The following is an 11,247-nucleotide window of genomic DNA, read 5'->3' as shown; positions in this document are numbered from 1 at the left end:
GTTTTAAGCAATATCCCAGTTTTAACGATGAGGAAAAGATTTGGGAGAAAACCATGCCAGAGAGTTCTCCATTGTATTCTCAAAGGTGAAGTCTGCTTATCCGTACTTGGCCAGCGTGGCGAGCTATGACCTGTCTCATTCTGGGAGGAGACTCATGCTCAGTAGTGGGCCGGCGATATATTGATGACTAGCTGATACCCGCGACTTCGTTCGCGTGGATGTAGGTTTTTAAAATTCCCGTGGGAACACTTTGATTTTCCGGGATAAAAAGTAGCCTATGTGCTAATCCAGGGTATAATCTATTGCCATTCTAAATTTCAGCCCAATCCGTCCAGTAGTTTTTGCTTGAAGGAGTAACAAACATACACACACACACACATACAAACTTTCTCCTTTATAATATTAGTGTGATAATGATGATGATAATGGTTTTTGAATTGGGGCAGGTCTGGTCTGGTGAGAGGTTTCAGCCTTTTCAAATTACTGTAGCTCCCACACATACCGACTATTTTTAGTTCGCTCAATATGAAATATCGAATGAAATATTTCAGATAATATGTAAAACATCTAACAACAAAAAAAAAACTAAATTAAAATCGGTTCATTCGTTTAGGCGCTACGAGGCCACAGACAGATACACAGATACACAGATACACAGATACACAGATACACACGTCAAACTTATAACACCCCTCTTTTTGGGTCGGGGGTTAAAAATGGAATGAATCATAATATTATTATTATTATATGAAAACGCAACCCTTTCCGAAGGAATGTGAGTAACTCCCACTCGAGCAATTTTTTATATACTTATCCATTCGCAAAGGTGAAGATGAAATCCTCTCTTATATTATTGATAGTGTTCGCACTTCGCCAAAAACGTTTTAGTCACACTAAATCATAAAAGAAAAATTTATCGTCTTGTTTGGAATTCATAAGAAGAATATTTCACTCCTGTTTTCTTGGTTCAGCATTAACATATCATTATTTTATTAGTTTTCACCCTCACAGGATTTACAAGGTAAGTGGTATCACATACCTTGTAAACTGACTTGTTGACTGTATAGTCAACATACATTATAAAAATTAAAAACTGATTCGTAACACATACCTATTTTAATTAGAAGACTAATAAATAAAGACATAAAAATCGTTTTATAGCAGCGGTAGATTTTATAGATGCTGCCGCTCACTAAAACTATATTAACAACTAACCAGATTTCACAAACAGATACATATGTATTTAAAATTCATAAGCCTATAAAGTATTTGCCTTCATGTCTAAATATTTTCAGGTAATAGTGAAACTGAATAACCTACTAAGATTTATTCATTCAACTCATCAAGCTCATTGGTGTCTACTGTCTATCATAGAAAAAGCAAACTATATTTCCATAATAATATTATAAATACGAAAGAATGTCTACCTGCCTGTTACCTTTCCACAGCCCATCATTTTAACCGATAAAGGAATAGATAGCTTGCATCTCAGATACGCTATAAACTACGTATTATTCCGAAAAATTTAAAAGTTTCTAAGAGCTTAAAAATCTAAATCTTCTTCGTCCAACCTATCCGTCAATTTTAAAAATTCCATACTCAGAACTCCACCAGGTACCTATATATTCTAACCTATACCTAGTACAGGCTATTATAATATGAATAATGTAAAATATTGCAAGCTTTGAATACCTTCAATCAACATAAAGGGAATGCTGCTACTATTTTGTGTTATTACTATTCAATCGAATCGCAGAACATAACCGGCTTTGCAAATTCTATTTCAGAGGCAAAATACTAATCGAAAATTGTGCTTATTTGGAACAATACAGATACGTATGTAACGAGGATCCTGTTCAAACAATTTTCGCTTTTCAAATATAAGAGAAATCAAGTAAACATTTCCCGATGTTACAATACAATATACCGTCAATGGGAGTTATACCTAGTAGGTACGTTAGAAACGAAGATAAAAGTTAAAATTAATGATTGTATTCTTCAAAATGGACTTCATAGAAGTCATTAGAAAACATACTAGGGTACTTCCCGTTGACCTAGAATCATGAAATTTGGCAGGTAGGTAGGTCTTATAGCACAAGTACAGGAAGAAATCTGAAAACCGCGAATTTGTGGTTACATAATTTAAAAAAAAAATATGTGTTTCAATTTCAAAGTAAGATAACTATGCGGTAACCAAATGGGGTATCATGTGAAAGGACTTTCTTTACCTGTACATTCTAAAACAGATTTTTATTTATTTTCATGTAATATGTTTTTGATTTATCGTGCAAAATACCCGATTACGGAACCCTCAGTGCGCGAGACTGACTCGCACTTGGCCGGTTTTTTCATCCTTGTATCTTTGGTTTGTGTCGTTGATATCCATATTTCACACGCACCAAATCTTTCAATCCGGATTCCGGTTATATTAAAATGAGCGTGAATAAGTCAAGTGTGTGACTATCTATCTATAAATACCTATAAAAGGAGAAAGTTATCGGCTTGACACATTAACGTATTCAATACAGCTATAAAACTGCTGTGTCTAGAAACTAACTAGAGATATGTCTTAGTAGTGAACTCTATTACTGCTATTACAGTGCAACAACATAACAAACAAAACTGTTGCAATATGCTCCCCAGTAACAATTTCGGATTAAATAGAACAAAAGACGGTAGAAAGCTGCTGACGAAGCTTAATCTTACACAAAGACACGACCGGCTCGAAGACGTCTTTGATGTCTTAAGTAGTTATATTTTGAGGTAAAAACGATATTTAGCTCACCTAGTCAATAATTGGCATGGAAATGGATGTGGGCAGGGCACATAGTTCGAAAAACTGATAGGCGTTGGGGTTCTAAGGTGCTGGAATGGCGACCTTACACCGGAAAGCGCAGCGTTGGAACAACCCCAATACGTGGACAGACGACATCAAAAGAGTCGCAGGGAGCCGCTGGATTCAGGCGGTGTGCAGGACCGTGGTGTTTTTTTTTTTTTATTCACTATAGGCAAGCGCTTGACCACAATCACACCTGATGGAAAGTGATGATGTGGTCTAAGATGGGACGCGTTTACCTAGAAGGTGCCTATTCACTCTTGTTTTAAAGATACCCGGTGTGTGGAAGTTCAAAGTCAAAGTTAAAATCATTTACTCAAATTAGGTACAATTGTACTCCTATTGATGGTCGAAATTGTTTTGTACTATATAGTGGTGATAATTAATTACGTAACGTAAAACTAAAGCTACGAGGGAACGCGCCCAAGTCTGAGAAAAGCCCACAGCAAACTCAGCTGGGTATTCTTTTTCTTATTATCACCAGTTTACAAAATCACTTAAGAACCATCTACAGGAGATTTCTACAGGAGACCTATGCCCAGCAGTGGGCGTTTATCGGTTAATAATGATGATGATGATAACGAGTCAATAATTTGGAGTGAACCACATGTGTTAATCGAAGAGTGGTCGCCTCTAGTTCGGTAAGTCAATGGACGACCTTAAGAAAGAGGTGAATGAGGGAGGCAGAAAACCGTATTTATTAAAGAACAGTGACTGATGAAAAAAGGCAAACGTATGCAGGCTAATGTATTATAGTTGGAAGAGTTTATAAATCAAATATTATACATACAAGTGGTGTCGCGCGTCAAATCAAGCTTTTTACAAATCAGCTTACCTCGCAATGACGACCATTTTATCACTCCCATCGAGTGAAAGAATTGAAGAAATCTAGATCGGGTTTTATTACTTTTGGTACGTTTTATAGACAAACCTTTCAACATCATTGTCACGTAGAAGGTTTACAGTCCTAGCCTGGTGTGCCCAAATACTTCAATATACCTACCACCTATAAAAATGGTACAATGGTGCAAATCTGTTACTTAACAAAATTGACTAGTCTGATTAAAGTCTTGTTATTTTTACAGTGATCCCTCAGGATAAGGATAGGATTTTTCAACTATGCAATTTAGTTTAGTATAGAGATTAATTGTGTATCAACGAATTAACACCATAGCTCTTTATTTGAATTTATAACTTATTTTGTATTTGTTGCAGCTGGTTTCTCTAATCATGTAACTTATGTAATTACTTAGACAATACGTAATTATTTGTACCTTACTTTAATATTGTAAGTGTGAAAGTTTGCATATTTAGATGTTTGTTACTCCTTCACGTTACCCAATGATTGAATCGATTTCTTTGAAAGGTAAGAAGATAGTCCATACCTTGAATAAACACACAGGTTACTTTTAAAAATATCCAGGCTTGCAAAGTCGCGTGCATCATCAGCTAGCCTATACTATAAGAATTGTTACAATATAAGTATGTATAACGTAGAATTTATTTTATAAATAGACATAGATATTGTATTTATTTTCAATCATATTGCCTATCTTATCATATTATCAACTTAAGCAATATGCATTTGAAGTCAAAATAATTTTCATAATGCATATTAATTATTGATAAATCTATTATCTGGAGGTCTAATACAATACAAATAACTGATAGGCAGTCTATATTGTCCATAGATAATCTATTACGGTTTGTTTTGAAACAATATGATCATAATTGTTTACGTATACTAAAACCGGGATAGCAGTAAACATGTTTGTTTATTGGTGAAACGTAGGCGTATTGAAATAGTTTGCCAAATTGTGTATTAATATCGCAGAAATTCATAGACCTATCGAAATTGAAAATTTATAGTTTATTGTTTTTAAAGATTTGGTCATTATATAAATACAACAGATATTAATAAGCCATACTAAGGAAAAGTATAAACTACACTACCAATAAAACTTGCACAAGTCAGCTTTAGAAAATGGCAAATTATTTCCACCATTCTTGCCAAACGTTCATAGAAAGTCAATCAATGCTAGTTTTATTCGCTACTAGCTGGTACCCGCGACTTCGTTCGCGTGGATGTAGGTTTTTTAAAATTCCCGTGGGAACTCTTTGATTTTCCGGGATAAAAAGTAGCCTATGTGCTAATCCAGGGTATAATCTATCTCCATTCTAAATTTCAGCCCAATCCGTCCAGTAGTTTTTGCGTGAAGGAGTAACAAACATACACACACGCACACACACACACACACACATACAAACTTTCTCCTTTATAATATTAGTGTGATATTTCACTTAAAACAAGTGTAATAAAAATCTATAACTCCCCCGACAAGTGAAGGTTACAGTAACTAGAAAAAAGAGCTGATAACTTTCAAACGGCTGAACCGATTTTCTTGGATTAAAGCTAAGAACACTTTCTTCAAACAAAAAAAAAACTAAATTAAAATCGGTTCATTAGTTTAGGAGCTACGATGGCACAGATAGATACACAGATACACACGTCAAACTTATAGCACCCCTCTTTTTGGGTCGGGGGTTAATAAGATTATCATCATCATCATCAACCCATCACCAAAAAGCTCACTAGTGAGCACGGATCTTCGCCTAGAATGAGAAGCACCTCTATATCGCTGGCCAAGTGCGGATTGGTAGATTTCACATACTTTTGAGAACATTATACATAACTCCCAGGCATGTAGGTTAGTTAAACTCACGAATTCTACTTACCACTTTACCGGAAAAACTTTACCACTTAGCGATTTAACATTCAGGTACGATACCACCAAGGCAACCAAAAAGGAACCGATAAGGAAGGATAAGGATCGATAAGAATAATTAGGGACCAATAAGGGCTTCATAAAAGCCCTCATTGGTTTCTTAAGGGTTTATTTCTGACAATTTAAAACGGCTCCATCTTAGAGTGCATCATCACTTATCACCATTTGAGATCGCAGTCAAGGGCTAACTTATGCTGGGATTTAAAAAATATAACTCTCTCTCTGCTCTGGTGCTGCAAATGTTCTGGGCGGCGGTAATCACTCAACATTAGGTGACCCCCTGCTCAGTTGTTCGCTATTTTTATTTAAAAAAAAAATCTTGAACCATCGTTTGTCTATTTCACTATCCACACATTCCTAGATAATACGACTACATGTCATACAATTTACAAAGAGTCGAATCATGTACCCCATTATGGGTAGATAACAAGGTAATGGCTTTTACCACACCATAATACTCATCGATTTTAGAATCGCCCTTGATATTACTCGTATCAATTACGTATTCCAATTCAATTGGGAAGCCTTTCTGCGTAATGGTTCACACTTAATATAATATGTAAGGCCGTGACGAAACAAATTTACATAAGGGTCTCGGGGCGAGTGGGAGTTCTAAAATCCTTGTAGAACTTGTATCACTGTTGATTCAATCACTGAAGCTACGTGTACCTACTTAAGGTTTAACCTACATACGTGAAAGTATTCAGGATACATCCTGTGTATCTTCTTTATCTTTTATTCAAAGGCTTTTATAATGCAGTATGTCAGCCTTATCGTACCCTTAAATAATTTTAGTTTACAGTAATTTACTTACTCAGTAACAATCTGAACATATTGTTAGCTCCGGCAGAGTTTGGGTTGGATAATAAACTGTAAAAGATACCTTACAGCTTGTATGTAATATGTCTAGATGTAAACATTCAAATAAACGGTCTCTACCTATCTGCAATTGCACAAATTCTACCAACAAATGATGCACAAAACATAGTCTTTACATAAATTATATCTTTTGTAAAGAATAATTTATTATTTAAAAAAAAAGAAAGATTCCGTTTTTAACCTTTTTGAACATAGTTACTAATTAATTTTTCTTGCGAATTTGTTCGCGAACTAGGCTGTTTTATGCCTCATTAAAGCAACATTGAGGCATGTCAGAGTGCTGAATGCTATGATGATTTAAAATGTTGCAAGAATCATCGGCGGACTGTAATAATATTCCAATCTTAAAGCACGATGTTGTCTTCTCATAAAAATAATAGACTTGCCGAATGCTGCTTGAGGTCTTAAAATTATTGTTTCCATTTGTAGTTGTAGCATGCTTCATTGTCGCATTTTATTGTTCCTGCATAGAGGTACCTTGTCAAATACATTTTGTGCCTGGTTGAGACGTCTAACACACACTAATTCGCGACGGTCTAGTATGAATTCATCACCATCAAACCATCGCCAGCTCACTACTGAGGACGGTTCTTCTCTTAGAATGAGAAGAGGGCCCGGTCAGTGTAATTATTGCTTCATAATTACTATGTCACACTTTAAATTATTCTTTGAATTGTGCTCCAGTCAGTATAAGCTCCAGCTCTGTGTAAGACAAAATACTTCCCGCTGTATTATTTCCTACTTTCTTGGGTTATTTTTATAAGGGGTATTTTCTTTATATAAATATAAGACTACTGATTGAATCATAATGCCTTTTAGTGCTTGAATTGGTGTTAAGGCTTATAACGCCCGTTTTTGAGTTCCCTGGAGACCGACCTTTATGTAAATTTGTCCTTTTAACTCCATATATGTTGCGTTGGGTCCATTAGGCAACAAGGTTTTACCTTTAAATTAAAATTGGATGCTGTACTTCGTAGTGAATAACTTAATGTAATTCGCATGCCGCCTATTTATTAACCCCCGACCCAAAAAGAGGGGTGTCATAAGTTTGACGTGTGTATCTGTGTATCTGTCTGTGACATAAACTAGTTTTTTTTGGTTGAAAGGTGGCTTGATCGAAAGTGTTCTTAGCTATAATCCAAGAAAATCGGTTCAGCCGTTTGAAAGTTATCAGCTCTTTTCTAGTTACTGTAACCTTCACTTGCTGGGGGTGCTTGCACTTAAAGCTAGCCTTATCTAATTACTATTCAAATTATGCCCGCGTGGAATAGTGCCAAGAATACTGGCTTCATTTCTGCGCTTGATAACCAGGCTGATCCAGTGCGCAATCAGATGATTGTACTTATTTATTTTTGCACATTTGGCGAAAATAAGTTGTATGATGATAAAAGCCTCGATAGCTCAACGGTTGAGGAGCCGACTGAATTCCCAAAGGGCGGCGGTTCAAACCCCACCCGTTGCACTATTGTCGTACCCACTCCTGGCACAAGCTTTACGCTTAATTGGAGGGGAAATATTCTTTAAAAAAAAATTGAATTAAGTTGAAAAATTCTGGAGTTTTCGTGGCGTGCGCTGTGCAAGTGTTATTAAGATTAAGATTTGATAGTTTCGATGAAAATGTCATTGTTGTAAAGTTTAACCCCGACTGTCGTCAAATTCCCGAATCCTTTATACGTGCTCGTAAAACTTAATCCGTCGTTTGGTGAACCAAGCTTTTCAAATATTCCTGCGATTTGGTCTCTTGAGTATCTGTTATTACGGCGTTTCATAAAAGGTTTTTAACAAAATATACTTAATACGTGGATATATCTTCGTACGAATAGCTAATATGTCCACATATTACATTTTACGTTGATATTACATGGCATATAAAATTCGTGCTCGGTGATGAGTAAGACAAAAGATACAAAACGCAGGCAAATGCACTAGAAATGTGAGCCAAGTGTCATATGGCCTTATAACGTCATGGATTGCCTTCCGTACAACATGACGTTAATAATAATTTATTTTAAAAATAAATAAAAATCATGATTTTATTCAATTATTCTCTTTAATAATGAGTTCTAGCCCCATAAACTATCGCTATACAAATATCACATCATTTTATTACTGCAGTCTAAGATTTATTAATTGTTAATTGAATCTATCTAAGTTGGAGAGAACATCTAGCATTCCCATTAAACTATCAACCGGGTCGTTTGAGAAAGTTAGCCTTCCTTATTGCCTCAAAGCAGTAGTTATCAAGTACTTTATCATTCTTATAGTTTAACAAGAGGATGCCCGCGACTTCGTCCGCGTGAATTTAGGTTTTTAAAGATCCCGTGGAAACTGTTTGATTTTCCGGGATAAAAAGTTGCCCAAGTCAATAACAAGAACGCAAGCTACCTCGGTACCTAATTTCATAAAAATCGGTTAAGCAGATGGGTCTTTAGGTATCCCGCGGGAACTGTTTGATTTTCCGGGATAAAAAGTAGCCTATCTCCGTCTCCGGTATATAAGCTAACTCTGTACCCGTCAGAATCGATTAAACTGTTGGGCCGTGAAAAGGTAGCAGACAGACAGACACACTTTCGCATTTATAATATTAGTATGGAAGTATGGATATGGATAGCTAGTTTTATATACATTCAATAAGTACTAGTTGTTCACCTAGATCGTGTAAAAAAATTGTTATCTAAGTATTATTTTTGATTGACATTCATCATGGTCAACCCATCGCCGGCTAACTACAGAGCACGGGTCTCCTCTCAGAGTGAGAAGGATTTTTGGCCATAGTATACCACGCTGGCCAAGGCGAATAGGCAGACCACACATCTGTTATGCAGGTTTCCTCACGATATTTTCGTTCACCGTTAGAGCAAGTGATATTTAATTACTTAAAACACACATGACTCCGGGGTGCGTGTCTTGGGATCGACCCTCCGACATCCGATTAGGAGGCGGACATCCTAACCACTAGACTATCACAGCCTATTGATATAAGTATTTTTTATTTACTCTATAGTAAGTATATACATACAGCCATACGACTCTGAGATGCTCTGGGATTTCGCCGCAATGTCATAAAAGGGAAATCGACACCATTTAGTTTAATTGAAACGGTTATTTTATAACCTATCACGCTGATATGCTCTGCCACTTGTAAGCATGGTACCAGAGTTAAAAGGATTTTTATAGCTTAGCCTTACTACAAGTGTAAATTAAAAATTTATAACACTCCCGACAAGTTAAGGTTACAGTAACTAGAAAAGAGCTGATAACTTTCAAACGGCTGAACCGATTTTTTTGGATTATTATAGCTAATAACACTCTCGATCAAGCCACCTTCCAAACAAAAAAAAATCGGTTTATTAGTTTAGGAACTACGATGCACAGACAGATACACAGATACACACGTCAAACTTATAACACCCCTCTTTTTGGGTCAGGGGTTAAAAACTAAGAAATAGTAACAAACAGCGAAGCCTAATTTTGTTGAGAGGGAAAAATCATATTCTCTCTTCTCAAACTGTATCTTCTTGCAATATAACTACTATCATATACTTGAAGAGATACGTAAAACGGGAGCCCCTTCTTTACTATCACAATGAAAAAAAAAGGTTTTGCATTTGTCAAAAAATACTCGAGATTATTGAAAGAAATATTACAATTACTTCGTATTTTATCAACTCGCATTTTTTCCGATTCAAATGCTAGTTCTGCAAAAGTAACAACAGTAATTAGCAATAAGAAGAACTCATCTAGAAAGTTTAAAAAAGCCAATAAAGTGTCCGAGAGCAAACCGATTCAGTCAACAAGTCGAAGTTTGCATTCAGTAATTTCCGTAGTACGAAGTCCTACTGCTCGTATAATAGCTTATTTATCTACTATACTAATCAAGTATGAAGAATCGGTTGAATAATAATTATCGATCATTTCCAAATTGGATTCTAATAAGTACCTCCAATGCATTAACGGAATTAATGGCTTAATTAATTAATTTTTTTTAACTTGCATGACTGCAGAAACTTGAACAGCTATTTATAAATGACTAGCTGATGCCCGCAACTGCGTCCGCATATTTAGGTTTTACAAATCCCGTGGGAACTTCTTGGGAACTTTAAAAGAAGAGTGAATAGGCATCTTCTAGGCAGGCGGGTTCCACCTTAGGCTACATCATCACTTACTATTTGGTATGATAGTCAAGCGCATGCCTATATAAAAACTCTTTAATTTGGGATAAAAAGTAGCCCGTACTTACTCTCCAGATTTTTAACTATACCTATCCTTGCAAAATATTACGTCAATTCATTGCGATGTGATTGAATGACAAACCACCAAACAAACAAGCACACTTTCCCATTTATAATATGGGTAGTGATAATTTAATCAAAACACGCCTGACTGGCCCACATTCAGTCTGGTTGGGTGGTAGCTAAATGCCATTAAGTTTCCGGTAGTAATTAACTAGATTTCAATTTTCAGGGCACTTATTACAATTATTAGTTGTGTTCTGGGTCCAACATAACTTCAGTTATAGTTCAGATTAACTAACAGAACTTGACATATTCATGGAAAATGCCCTAAAGATTATAGGTACAAGTCACTATCTTGACATACGCTAACATTATGTACATATCAAAGGTCTTTAAACATCGATTGACCTTTCAGAAAGTTACATTTTGTCACTTTAGGACTGAGACAGATTATCAGAAATAAAGCAAACAAGGTTTGCTTTAATCTTGATGGACTCTATTAGCTTAAACA

The sequence above is a fragment of the Maniola jurtina genome, chromosome 20, assembly GCF_905333055.1.
Source record: "Maniola jurtina chromosome 20, ilManJurt1.1, whole genome shotgun sequence".
Lineage (NCBI taxonomy): Eukaryota > Metazoa > Arthropoda > Insecta > Lepidoptera > Nymphalidae > Maniola > Maniola jurtina.
This window is presented reverse-complemented; position numbering follows the sequence as displayed.